The sequence below is a fragment of the Rhinolophus sinicus genome, chromosome 18 (genome assembly GCF_057876585.1).
Source record: "Rhinolophus sinicus isolate RSI-liver-muscle chromosome 18, RSI-T2T, whole genome shotgun sequence".
Lineage (NCBI taxonomy): Eukaryota > Metazoa > Chordata > Mammalia > Chiroptera > Rhinolophidae > Rhinolophus > Rhinolophus sinicus.
The window spans coordinates 58,723,893-58,738,939 of record NC_142518.1 but is presented as its reverse complement, the minus strand read 5'-3'; the positions used below and the strand labels follow the sequence as shown (position 1 = coordinate 58,738,939).

Here is a 15,047-nt window from a genome sequence, read left to right as displayed (position 1 = left end):
TATATATATATACACACACACACACACACATATTATATAAAATTGTAGTTGACATTCATCAATGTTCAGCTTCAGGTGTACAGTGCAGTGATCAGGCATCTACATCATCCCTGGGGTGGTCTTCCTAATGAGACAAGTGTCCATCAGATACCCTACAAAATCTTTACAACATTATTGATTACATTCCACAAATTGACTTTCGTATCCCCATAGCAATCTTGTGGTTACCGATTGTGTTTTCTAATTCCCTCACCTACCCCCTTATCCCCACCCCCCAATCTAGCAACCCTCAGTTTTTCCTCTATGTTTCTGAGACTATTTCTGATTAGTTCATTCATTTATTCTTTTCTTTAGTTTCCACACATAAGTGAAATAATATGGTATTTGTCTTTCTCTGTCTGATTTATTTCACTTAGCATAATATTCTCTAGGTCCATCCATACTGTTGCAAATGGTAAGATTTCATTCTTCTTTATGGCTGCGTAATACTCCATTGTATACATGTACCACCGTTTCTTAATCCAGTCGTCTACTGATGGACATTTTGGTTGTTTCTATGTCTTGGCTATTGTGTATAGTGCTGCAATAAATGTAGGGGTGCATAATTTTTTTCAAATTAGAGTTTTGAATTTCTCTGGATAGATACCTAGGTGTGGAATTGCTGGGTCATAAGGTAGTTCCATTTTCAGATTTTTGAGATACCTCCATACTGTTTTCTATAGTGGCTGCACCAATCTGCAATCCCACCAACAGTAAACAAGGGTTCCCTTTTCTCCATATCTTCGCCAGCACATGTTGTTTGTTGATTTATTGATGATAGCCATTTTGACTGGGGTGAGGTGGTATCTCATTGCGGTTTTCATTTGCATTTCTCTAATGATTAGTGAAGTTGAGCATTTTTTCATATGTCTGTTTGCCATCTGAATATCCTCTTTAGAAAAATGTCTCTTCATGTCCTCTGCCCATTTTTTAATTGGGTTGTTTGTTTTTTTGGAGTTGAGTTGAGTTTTTTTTTTAATAAATTTTGTATATTGACCCCTTATCGGATATATCATTGGCAAATATCTTCTCCCATACAGTAGGATCCCTTTTTGTTTTATTGATGGTTTCCTTTGCTGTGAAAAAGCTTTTTAGTTTGATGTAATCCCACATGTTTATTTTTTCTCTTACTTCCCTTGCCCGAAGGGATGTATCAGTAAAAATCTTACTCTGGATAATGTCTGTAAACTTTCTTCCTATATTTTCTTCTAGGAGTTTCATGGTTTCAGATCTTACATTTAAGTCTTTAATCCATTTTGAATTTATTCTTGTATATGGTGTAAGGAGGTGGTCCAGCGTCATTTTTTTTGCAGGTGTCTGTCCGGGTTTCCCAGCACCATTTATTGAATAGACTGTCTTTACCCCACCATAAATTCTTGCTTCCATTGTCATAGATTAAATTACCATATAGGCATGGATTTATTTCTGGGCTCTCTATTCTGTTCCATTGATCTATGTGTCTGTTTTTATTCCGGTACCATGCTGTTTTGATTACTGTAGCCTTGTAGTATAATTTGATTCAGATACCTACTATTGATCTGCATATTTTTCACCCAGCATTAGCAAAAAATTTTCTCCCCACCATTAACCAAAACCAACTAGGTGAGGAAGAAACATAATACACACCAAAATGAACTGAATTGAAAGGAGGAAAGGAAAAATAAAGGCACATTTAAGTTAATCTGGGAGTGAGAGTAAAGTAACAATTAAATGCTATCTCCTTGCTTTACGTGGGCCAAAATTTGTGCTCTGTGCTGTACAGTAAATAACAGAAAGAAATAAACAGCAGTAGCATGTTTTGATTACCCCCAGTTCATCTGATCATTTCTCTCTGAAACAGCATGTTTGATCTGCATTCCCTGTTAACCCCTAACTGCCCTGAGAAAAAGTACAACCACATATCTCTGCCAATTTATTGGGTATGAAGGGAAATCTATGTTTAATGTGTTTCATAGCGCTGATTTCCTCAAACTTTCTTCTTACAATTATCTCCTGCAATATATTTGGATTTTAAAAACCTTTCTGCCTCATATGTTTATTAGTTTTAAAAATTAGAAATACGAAACAACCAGGAATAAAGAAAACATTAAGGTTATTTGAACTGCAACCTCCTGATTTTATCCGCTTCCATAATCTAAATTGTTAATAACATAATCAAAATGGCTTTTCTTGAATTAAGATTTTTTTCCTTACTGACACCACATAGATCTACACTGCTTTTTAGAGTATATGTAGATAGCACACATGTTTCTTACCCCCCCAAGGCAAAGATTTTTTTACTTAATAGAAGATCAATATTCTTTGATGTCATTGAACACCAGCTGACCCTTCTGACATCCTTCAAGAAAGCACTCCTTACTACTTACGCAGTTTCTCTTATTTTCCCATTGTCCCTTAATACATTTTTGGCATTTTTGATGCAAATTTTGACTTCTAAAATTCTAACATTCCCTATTATTAGGTTGGTGCAAAAGTAATTGTGGTTTTTGCAATTATTTTTAACTTTTTAGACTGCAATTACTTTTGCACCAACATATTTTACAATAAATATTATGCTTGGGCTTCTGGATACACAGGCTATGAAGTCCTTTAAGTCCATTTGGCAATAATTAATGACAATCACAAATTATATTTGCCTTTATACCTTGAAGGAATCTACTATGTCTTTTCAAAATTATCTTGTCCTCATCCCATTCTATTCTTCCTTTCATGCAGGTGTAGCACTAAAATCCTCTTAATTCATATTGCAGGGGGCAATTTTGCACAAATGGTATGACTCAAGTACCAATTTCACTTTGAAGATATTATAAGAATATATCTTTTGTTGGTGTGCTACTAATTCTCAACATTGACGGTATGCCATCAGGAAAGTCACTCTCTGTATGTACTAAGAAAGTGACTCACTCTGTCTCTAGCTAACCATCTGTGGGGTTGCTTACCAGCAAGCAATGGAAGAAGAGATAATCACGCTTGGCAATTCATAAGTGTGATTTTCCTCCCCTAATTATGTTCCTTCCTACTAATTTTCCCAATAACAATGATGGAGGTAGGGGAGGAGAGGAGGACCTGAAATGCAAAAAGGATGGTTTCTTTAAAAACAAATTATATTATAGCACTGGAGTGAGGGAAACCTTTATTTCCACATAGGTACATCCTTGTAAATTCCTTACAAAGTAATTTCAGCTGTTACCACAGTCGTATTTCTACTGTAAATTCTGCTATCACCAGTTCTATGTATAAATATATGTTTATTTTAAAATGTTAAAAGAGAGGCTTTTAAAGTGCTGAAGAAAGATAGATGTTACACACTTCAAAGCATAAGTCTTAAATAAGCAATTTCTTGATACTGATTTTCAGTAAATACAAATGTTAAGAGTCCACTAATTGAAACAGAATAAGTACAAGCAAAATGAGGAAGAACAAAACAATTAACTAAGAGTAATGTGAATCAAATAGACTTGCAGACCAAATCTTCACGAGTTTAGCCATTGTTACTTTTTAGCCCAATTATTAACAAAGCATGATTTCAATATAATTGCATCTCTTGCAATTTTATGGACCACAGAGTTTGAAATTTTTTGTATTCCAGAGTTAGTAGGGAAAAACACTGCCTATCATCTCAACCAAATAGCATTCTCTCTCATTATCATCTACTTGCCATATCTACACTATACTTACATTAATATACATAATTTGCATGGCTTATTCACCAAATTAGAATTTATTCATAGAATAAAATGGTTATAGAGACAAGAAAAACAGTGCTTTATCTTCTACCCATTGAACTCAAAGCAAATAAGAGTGGGGAAAGTTTACCATTTGACATGGTCTTTAAATAAAATGTTAAACCTAGTTCTAGTATGCTCATATATGCATGACATAGCTGCTATTTAAGATTGTCCTCTGCTGAACTATGACAACATCAGGCATATTATTGGATGACACATAATTTATGTTAATTCTAAAAACCCATTTGGTATTGTAAATAGCATCTTTCAAATTGGTCCTGCATAGTTAAAATAAGTATAGCCACAATCAGAGGAAGTCATGCTAGCAAAACAAATTCTACCAAACTACTTTAAAACTTTTTTCACGTTAGCAAATGATGTCTTCCCCCGTCTCAGCCTTAGGAAGTATATAATATACCACATATTAATGCAATGTAGACATTCCCAGCTTAAACTATATCACTCTAAACATAATTAGCCAAGTAGCTTTAAAAATATATTTTAGTGCCAAACATGCTTTCATATAGATAACATATATATTCCTGTAAAGAATAGCAATAAATAAGGCATTTCTCATAAATACGTGCATTCTAGTAAACTATGGCAAAAACTAACATTTTGAGTATTTCTTCGGGCTTCTGTATGAACTTAACGATGCAAATTAATTTCTATGAATCAGCTTTATGTAACTGAGAATTTTGAGAATTTACTTGTAAAAAACTGCAGTAATTGGTAAAAATCCAACATATCGGAGCATTACAATATATGTTCGAGAATATTACAATGTATGTTCAAGGACAGTCATTGCAGCATTATCTATTTTAGCAAAAACCTGGATACTACCTAAATGGCTATCAAGAGGCGAAATCAACTATGGTCCATAATGTCATTAAAATATTATTCAGCCATTAAAAGTAAGAAGATTGATGTGTTCTTTTTAATGTAGAATATTCTGCAAGATACATTTTAAGTGACAAAATAAGGCACATACACCTCTGTATAGCATTTCTCATTTGTGTAGTATTTTGAAAATCATTTATACACTTATGCATAAATGCTGGTTACATGGATTGGGGGCAGAGAAAAAGCTTTTAACAGCAGATCTCTGTAGTAAGAGATCATTGTGAACAGTGAAAAGAGGTGCTGAGGGAGACACTAACTTTTCATTTCAAATACCTTAAACTGGTGTTTAAGTGCTTTGCCATGTATATGTATCACTTCTGTTTTTAATATAGCTGGTATTACATTTGGTACTGACAATATGGGTCATTTTATTTTCTTCATTATTCTAAACCCCAAAATATGTTCTTTGTAATAGAAAGTACAGTAGAGCCACTACCAAGAAGAAATACAACTAAGGCTCTGTCTATAATTAGATAAAACAATAAGGTTAACTCATTCATTCACTTAAACAACAATTATCTACTAAAAAAAAAAAACAGAGACACCACTTATTTACCAGAGTGGACTGGTATGAGAACACAAAATGGCTGGGGAAGTTTCCTCTAACTGAGTGGACTAAACCTGTGGCCTTTCTTGTTCAGGTCAAAGACAAGTAAATCTGAAGAGTTCACAGACTTTGTGAAATCGTATACAAATCATGACATGTATGTGCATCATTCTGAAAAAGGGTTTTATAGCTTGAATCTGATTAGAAAAAGTACCTATTACTAATATTAACACTTACTGAATTGTTTAGTATGTGTCAGGTATGATAGTGTTTTGCATTGTTTATGTCATTTGATCCTCAAAACAATCCAACGAAACAGGTATTATCATTATACACCTTTATATAAAGGAGGGAATTTGATGGACCATGAGTATGTAACTTCCTCAAAGTCACAACCAAACACCATCCTATAATGCACATCTTTATTCTTCATAGTAAGTGTTGGGGCCATACAGGATATTATTTGCATGCACTGAAAATTGACCTGGCACAGCAAGTAGTTTGTGTCCCTCAAAATTCTTCAGGTTGGTGTTTGCTTAGACAAAATGGCAGAAGGCAGAGCTGGCTGTATTATACGTAGTTAAGTCTATTCTCCAATACTTGTCTATCTCACCCACCCACCAGATGAAGCAGTAGAATTTAGTGATTAGTTTAAAGACCAAACTATTTGCTGTGTCACACACAGTTCTAAACTCTGCTAGAAGAGTTCCAAAGGTATGTAAGCAGGAAGGGAGTAAGTTGTAACCTAGTTGCAACTCTGCTAATTTTCTCCCTGAAAAAACAAAACAAAACAAACAAACAAAAAACCCTCTTAACAAAAGAATTAGGTTGCTATCCCTATTATCCTTATACATACAACTTTAGATAAATAACAAATTATAGTATATTTTTACTGTAAATTAAATTTTGAGGGTACAGAAAGGTTAAATCTCTTATATAGATTCTGTTAATTAGCAAAGAGAGTATGTGTAATTGAACTTTTCATTCAATATTTCTCCATGATCCAGCTAAAGACAACTTCTCCATGATACTAATTTGACCATAAATAGATTGAAAATCCACTCATACATTTATTCATTTCAGAAGACAGTATAATATGTAAATATTTTAAAATCTGTTTCTGTATTCTTTCATAATTTTTGATTGGTGAGGGTAGAAACATAGGTTTTTTAGACTTTTTTATTAAAGTATTAGTGAGAGTAGGTTAGGTTAATTAGAAACTGTACAATTATCACACCGCACTTGTAAGTTTCTTTTTAGCAAAAGGAATTATGCTTTCAATATTAAACAGTGAAACTTTAGTTAAGTCTTATGAGTTAAATTTTGCTAGTATCTCCAATGTGCAAAATTAATTTCAATCATAATCTTAAAGATAAGCTAGTGAGTCAAGTCAAATGAATTACTCAGTCCTATTTACCATTTTTGAAAATTATTGCTCAAACTAGGAAAATTAAATCCTACAAAAGAAAGGTGAAAATGTGAGTCACTTTGGTTTTTTTGTTAGATTTTATCTAGGAGACAAAGCTTTGCTTATCATCCAGTCTTCTATTTTCCTGATTGCAATCTCATTTCACTTGCCCTTGATAAGACATGCTTGCAGTGACCTCCAGCTTGTTAAATATTCAGCAGAAAGTTTATGGACTTTCCCATAACCTTGATTAAAAGCCTTTTGGGAAACCAAATGCTGAAACAAGAACTTTATTTGAAAAGCAACTTGAGTGCTCCATGCTGATTTCTGTTTCACTAATAGTACTTATAATCAGCAGTACCTGGCATAAGATGAGGCCAGAGGTAAAATATGGAAAAACAACTTTCTCTTCTTATGAGTTACTGCAGTAGCAGACTAAATGAGGTATTTACAACTTGATTTAGCAACCAGAAGAGATTTATTTTTAAACTCATGGAAAGAATGCATGAAGTGACTTACAAATTTACATTCTACAAAATAAATAGCAAGTACATATTCGATAAATATCTATGCACACACACACATAAACAGATACTTAGGTACTCAAATACACACAACTCATGATGTTTTGAACCAAATTAAGTACAAGATTTGTAAATTTTAAAGTTGAAGATCTAGGTGGAAATTAATAATTCAGACTGATTTGAGTTCATATAAAACTCAGGAAAATTTCTAAGATATGAGGAAGCTTCAGTATCTCAGGATAGACAGTAATCCTCGGCCTAAATGTCTGACTAAGTCATCTTTATCTTAAATTGGATAAAATGGACTTGCTGTACTTTATGAGTGATTTACGGCTCATCATTTTCTCAATGTATAATTTTGTTCTGAAAGCTCTCCATTATCAGTAACTCAAGAGACACCGTAGTAAGATTTCCTGGATTTAAATGCACTGTTCACCTTTAATTAGAGTCTATGAAAATCTAGTACATTTAGTTTTCAACCTGCAGTACTCTATGTTTTCTTTTGTCATTATACGTATAAAATCAGTTACTAAAACCATTCAACATCACTAGATCTGTGCCTTCGATAAATGCTTAGATTGAAAAGGTAATCTACAAGCTCAGAAATAAATTTAGTTCTTAAATAACATTTGAATAATACAAGTCATTACCATAGCTTGGTCTCCTTAAGATATATTTTAACTATAATTTTAATTTATTTATCCTTCATTTTAAAAATAAGCTTCCTATTCAAGGCATTTATTTCCTACATTATTTATAAATGATCTTTGTCAGGTCAGGATTTTAATGAAAACCTGCCACTAATTTTTGATTGAATTATAAAACAAGCAGAAGAAGCGAGCATTGCAGATGATGGGATGTAAGGCATTATTAGTATTTTTTAAAAGTCCTATGAAATATACTGCAGTGGTCATTCCTATAAGTAATGTTGACATCAGACGTATGCCATAATCTCAGAGGCAAAGTGACTTTGTTGTTTAATATTGAGTTACCAGGAAATAATGACAGTCTAGCTCTTATTCTATAAGCGCGAATAAAAAACAAAACTAAAAGGAAGGTATTCTATCAAGCTAAATTTTCTTCAAAGACTTTAAAAACTTACTGTCTTATGAAGGCCACCATCATTTCCATAGGAAACTTCAAAGTGCCGTGGGGTTTAAACATAATAAATAGCCTAACGTAGAGTCCCAAGACTTTTAAGCACATAAATTATAAATAATCCATTAAACCAAAGTGATGACAATGAGAGTGCCCTCTTTATCAGTTTTTGTATGGTAGGCATTAAGGATATCAGAAATTGTGTTTGAAACTCTATCAAGACTTCACCATATCATCATCATATTAATGGCCTGAGAACAAAATATGAGTTTTCGGAGCATACTGTATGTGTTACATTTCTTAGAAACTATATTTTCATGTATTTAAAATGTATTTAAGTGATTTGGCTTCAGGGATATGTCAGATATGTACTATAAGTCTGTAACATAATATTTTAATGGCCTCTAAGAACTTTATGGATCATTCCAGAAATAACACAAAATGCACATTATTGAAAAAAATATATGTGTGTGTGTGTGTGTATTTGTGTTGTATAAATAGGGTACCTAATTGCTCCCAAAGAGAGACTATGTTTACATAAGGGTACTCATTACCTTCTCTTACCTGTACTATATCCTCTAACAAAAATGCAATCATTAAACATTATTACTACCTGTGCTGAACGAAGCAAGTCTTTTCATAGTATACTAAAAAAGGAAAGACATAATTAACTTTGTCTTTACCTATATACATCCTCACTTCCACCACCAATGAAATCTAATAAAATAATCATCACTATTCACCAACCCACAGGTGGGAGGTAAGGCTTGTCATTAACCCACAGAAAGCATAAGCCCTCAGCAGGTTTACAGGGAGAAAAGTATGTATTTTTCCATCCCAACATTTGGCTAGATGATATTTCCTTCAACCAATTTTAAAAAAAACAAAAGCAAACAAAAAAAAAAAAACCCTCTAAATTTTATATACACATATATACTGGGGTGGGGGGGTTGCCAAAAAAATGTATACAAGTAGACACTTTAGTTAACATTGCTCAAGCAGAAGTTGGCCGTAATCAAAAGTGTCTGGACGCTGATGGTAACCACTTTGAGCACCTCTTGTAATTGCAGAAGTAAAATATGACTTGTATTCATCTACTGTTATTGGTATACATCAAGTATTACAATTTTAATACAGTTTTTTCCTTTCTTAAAATGCGTGTACATTTTTCGCACCCTCTCTATTTATACATACATAATCTACATTATATCTGTATATAATTTGGGTAAATATACATATAAAAGAAGAAATGCAATAGAATCACTTGAAAATACATGTTAATTATTCATCTTGTATTTGCCTAAGAAGCAATTGTGAAATTTGGTGTTATTAACGAATGATAAAAAAAAAAAAAGCTATATTGTCAACATATCCACAGAAAAAGCCATAAAAAGCCATACATATTTCTGATAAACTAGTGGACAGTAGCAGAATGGCCTGCTTTATGAGCCAATTCTATATAGCAGATAATAGATGGAGCCTAATTATTTGATATTTCATCAAAACTCCTCCCTCTATTCTTAAAGCAGCACCAAACAGAGTGTCACCTATATTTCTAAATGAACTGAACAGTACATAAAAAATAATAGTTACTTTTTGGATCTTTTCAGTTACCCTTTAAAATGCTAAAATGAAAATGTAAACATTTCTCAAGTTATAATTCCCCTTCAAGCATCCTATCTTTATCAAAATTCTCTAGGAAATTTTCTACTATACGTACAAACTTATACATGATTGATTCAGTTCTTAAGAATCACTGACACTGAATCAAAATGTATAATAGAATACTTTAATGATCTTTTTAAAAATGTGTTTTACTGCTGCTTGTGATTATTTAAGATGTTTCCTTTATTTTATTTAACATTTCTAAAAGTTATATCATACCTATTTGTCCCTTGAATTTCCTTTGAGGCTTCAACTGGATAAGATATTCTCCTAGGTATTTAGCTGGTGAGTTTTTGAAGTATTCTAAGGTTTTCACCTTCAGTTTGAAGTTTCTGTATTTTTAACACTGCACATCATTTTGTTAACTCAAAAAGAAAATTTACATTCAATCCTTTGGGATGAATAACAGATAGTAGTGAGAGCTATTATTCAACATTGAAAAATTAAGGTAATATAACAGAAAAAAGAAGAAACTTTAAAAATTGCTTTTTAAGTGAAATATAATGGTATGCATGAGAAAACTGAACCACAAAACAAAATTATAGAGCTATTCCGAGCCTATTATTTTACAAATATGTAACATAGGCCTAAAAAGAATAACTAACTTCCTCAAGGTCAAAAAGATTTATTTACAGAATCTAGACTACATCTCAGTTCCCCTTTTCCCTAACAATGTTCTTTCCACTGAATATAAAACAATACTAAGTAGATATGCACCTATTAATCTGATAAGAAAATTATTCTTTCCTTCAAAAACAGGAAGGCGTAACTTAAAGAGGACACTAAGGATTAATTCATATATCTATCTAAGGGCCATTTACTTTTCCATACAAATGAGTATTTCTTTTAAAAGCCATTTATATATCTGCTTAAGGATGTAGATTCAAGAAAGAAGAGAAAGAATACAAATGATGCATTATCATCTGATCTACAGTAATTTGTCAAAACTGCAAATCATTGCTTCAAGAACTCTCATGCATGCCTAACACTATCTTCATAAGATAATTACTTGTTATAAGTCATCACAGGCTGAAGTGTGATAGGGCATTCAGCATTCCAGATGTATAGCAGTTTCTTTACTAACCTCAAGATAAAATACTTTAAAATAAATTTCATTGATTAAAAACATTTTTGTGCCCACCTATGATTTTTTAGTAAAAAATGGCATTTTTCCGTGGAGTTACTTGTAATAAATCACTTTAAAATATTCCAATAAATGCTTGGTTTCATTTAATATAGGCATTGTGCAGAGCATTAAAATATATATTTTACAATGAAATGCTCTTGTGATAGAGCAAAAAAATGGGGCTGCCGTGTCTATACAGTAAAAACATAATACTAAAGATGGTTTATGTCTCTAAAAATTGTGGGAAGTTATAAAAATGGCAAGTATTCTTTTTATTACTTCTTGTTGAGAGTAAGTTAGTTTGGTTTACCTGCAGTATGTTAAATCCTTACCTTGGGGAGGGATATTCATTTGTACTTTTGCCTACAGTGTGTGGAAGGAAGCCTGATTTACAAATTAGCAATAACATATTCTCAATTTACCCCTTCTAACATGTTAATCCACCCATTTAGCAAAGAAAAGTATAGTCTGCAAATTTAAACATGAACATTTTACTTTTGACTATATGATTATTATTGCTGCTGCTGCTGCTGTTGTTGTTAATATCCTAAACAATTCATGTCTGGGAAATTTTCTGATGGTTAATTTGAGAATTCTAAAATGATTTGGAATAAAAAGTAACTAATATATTTTAAACTGTGTGAAGTATTAACTCAAATAAGTCACAATGTTGAATAGAACTTGGCTAACCTTTGATTCTTACTATGGAATAGAAGAAGCCATATACCATGAGAGATGAAAACACATCTGCCCACAATTTCCCTAAGCATCTATATTCAGAAAGGATCATGAATGCTAAAAACACAGACTTCATTTTATGGCCATTAGACTCAAGGCATAGAGCCTCCTAAAACATACTGGGAGGGGGAGAGTATGGGGAAAGATTGCAAAGAATATAAATGATGATAATAAAAGAAGACGCAAGAACAAATAATCAGTCAATAATTCTCTACTCTTTCAAACTAAACTAGGATATATTAGTAAGCGATGAGATAAAGAAAGAAACAGAACACACATAATCAGCAGTTATCCAATTAAAGTTTCTATCATAGAATACATCCACATTGAATTGCTAAGCAAAAATGCTTTCTCAAAACTATTAGTACTTTAATGACAGGACATTTCTTTTTTATGACTCTATAGGCACACGCAAAAAGCAAATTCTTCTGGATACATGAAAAAGTAGTCAAATAAAAGAGCCCAGCACTCGCATTCAATAGGAAACTTATCTGTCTCTTTGCATTTACTTTCGTTGACTTTCTCAGCTCCTTTATTCACCTTCCCCATTGTGATAACAGTTCACAGAAATTAAAACACCAAGACTAGCAATGATCCAGAAGGATTTTTCATCAGCTTCTGTACAATTGGTGTGCACACCGACTTCGGATGCATATCAGATGTTTGCTGACTTGATGATTTGACTATGCAGCCAGTACTCTACACTGCTAATGCGCTACCTACGCTGTTGTCTTCCGGGTTAGTTTCCTAGGAATGGAGAGCCTGTATCTACTGCACACCTAGAATAAAAATAGCCTTTATCCTCACCTAGATAACATGGTGACATAAAAAGGATGCATTATTTTCCAAATAAGAATTGTCAAAAAACAAGATGTGTGCACTTTGTGTGTGTGTGTGTGTGTGTACATATGTGTGTATCAAGAAACAGTAAGGAAAAAAATCTTTGTTGAAGGATTAAATAAGTACACACTCACACTTTAAAACTATCTGAAATGCTTTTCTGCACTTCAGTATAAACTTATCCCAAAGTGTCTGTAATACAATCTTCAGGATGGTAAATCTTTATATATCTTAAAATACAGCACAATGTCCTTTGAGACTTTATCACAGATCATCATGAGTTATTTTAATGTCTTAATGCATCATGGCCAAGCGTTACAGTGCTCTCTATTATCTCTATTTTGGTCAGCTAGCTACTCAACACCTTTGTCAGGACTTTGCTACTCACAGTGTGATTCCCAGAACGCAGCATAGGCCTCACCTCAGGGCTTGTTAAAAATGCCGAATCTCAGGTTCCCACACTATACTGTTGAGTCTGCATTTTAACAAGATCTCCAGGTGGTATGTGTGCACATGAAACTTTGAAAAGTACTGTGTGAGAATCTGGATTAGCCCAAGACAAAAAATAATACAAATTGCTGTAAGGACGAGGTCTGACAATTAAGTTTGCAAACTCATCCTAGAAAAAGTGCTACCTACCTCATTGCTAAATATCACTATGGTCACCTTTGAAGTACTCCCCTTGGGAAGCTATGCACCAATGCCAGTGCCTAGTCCACCCTTCAAGGCAATTTTGGAACTCTTTTTCTGGAATGGCCATCAGAGCTATTGTCGTATTACCATTGATGTCCTGAATGTCATCAAAACGTCTTCCATTCAATATTCCCTTTATCTTTGGGTAAAGAAAGGAGTCATTGGGGGTCAGATCAGGTGAGTAGGGAGGGTGTCCCAATAGTTATTTGTTTACTGGCTAAAAACTCCCTCACAGACAATGCTGTGTGAGCTGGTGCACTGTCGTGATGCAAGAGCCATGAATTGTTGGTGAAAAGTTCAGGTCGCCTAACTTTTTCATGCGGTCTTTTCAGCACTTGCAAATAGTAAACTTGGTTAACTGTCTGTCCAGTTGGTACAAATTCATAACGAATAATCCTCTGATATCAAAAATGGTTAGCAACATTGGTGAAACAAGTTCATGAACTTAATTCTCAGACTTCGTGTGTATGTGCCTGTGTTTGTGTGTACCTACACTCAGATACACACACACAAACTAATTTATTACAATAATGCTGTGAAGTAGCTGTTACTATTGTTGCCTTTTTAAGGATGAGAAAAACAGGTACAGGGAACTTAAATGTCTTTTCAAATGTCATATCACTATCAAGTGGCAGAACTGAGAGTCCAACAAGGCAGTCTGCTCCCATCCCATTAGAATGCTTCTCTTCATAACTAATTACTTAACCATACATATTGCAATAGCAACTAGCTCACTTTTGCAGATGTGAGATTAAAAGCAGAAAAGGAAGAGGACAAAATATATCTGCACCTCCTACCTCTTAATATATTTCTGTAATTTTTTTTTTCTTTTTTCCTTTTATTTTTTAAATTAAATTTATTGGGGTGACAATTGTTAGTAAAATTACATAGATTTCAGGTGTACAATTCTGTATTACATCATCTATAAATCCCATTGTGTGTTCATCACCCAGAGTCACTTCTCCTTCCATCACCATATATTTGATCCCCCTTACCTTCATCTCCCACCCCCCATCCTCCACCCCCCTTACCCTCTGGTAACCACTAAATTATTGTCTGTGTCTATGAATTTCTGTTTCTCATTTGTTTGTCTTGTTCTTTTGTTGTTTTTGGTTTATATACCACATATCAGTGAAATCACACGGTTCTCTGCTTTTTCTGTCTGACTTATTTTGCTCAGCATTACACTCTCAAGATCCATCCATGTTGTCACAAATGTTCCTATATCATCTTCTCTTACCGCCGAATAGTATTCCATTGTGTATATATACCACAACTTCTTTATCCATTCATCTATCGAAGGACATTTTGGTTGTTTCCATGTTTTGGCCACCGTAAACAAAGCTGCAATGAACATTGGAGCACACGTGTCTTTATCTCTAAATGTTTTCAGATTTTTTGGGTAGATACCCAGGAGAGGGATTGCTGGGTCATATGGCAATTCTATTCGTAATTTTTTGAGGAACCTCCACACTGCCTTCCATAACGGCTGTACCAGTCTGCATTCCCGTTTCTGTAAATCTTATGAGGGTTAAAATTCTCCAATTACAGAGAAAAGTCTACATGGGAGAGGGCAAAGAAAATCAATGTGTTCTAAAATCAAGGTATCTTAAGGTCTTAGCTTGAATTTGCTACTTTTTTTCTTCTTTTTGAAAAACCAGTATTGCTGAAACAACTCAGAAAACTCAGTTTAAAACATGTGATTAATTTCACCTATCCTGTGGTCGTCACTCTCTGC

The 15,047-nt window shown here is 33.5% G+C and overlaps 1 protein-coding gene across 5 annotated transcripts in view; it reads right to left on the bottom strand.

The window, feature by feature from the left end:
* The window catches only part of PCDH11X (protocadherin 11 X-linked), an 800,197-nt gene that overhangs the window by 194,626 nt on the left and 590,524 nt on the right, over positions 1-15,047 (bottom strand). The gene's annotated exons all lie outside the window — the stretch shown is intronic.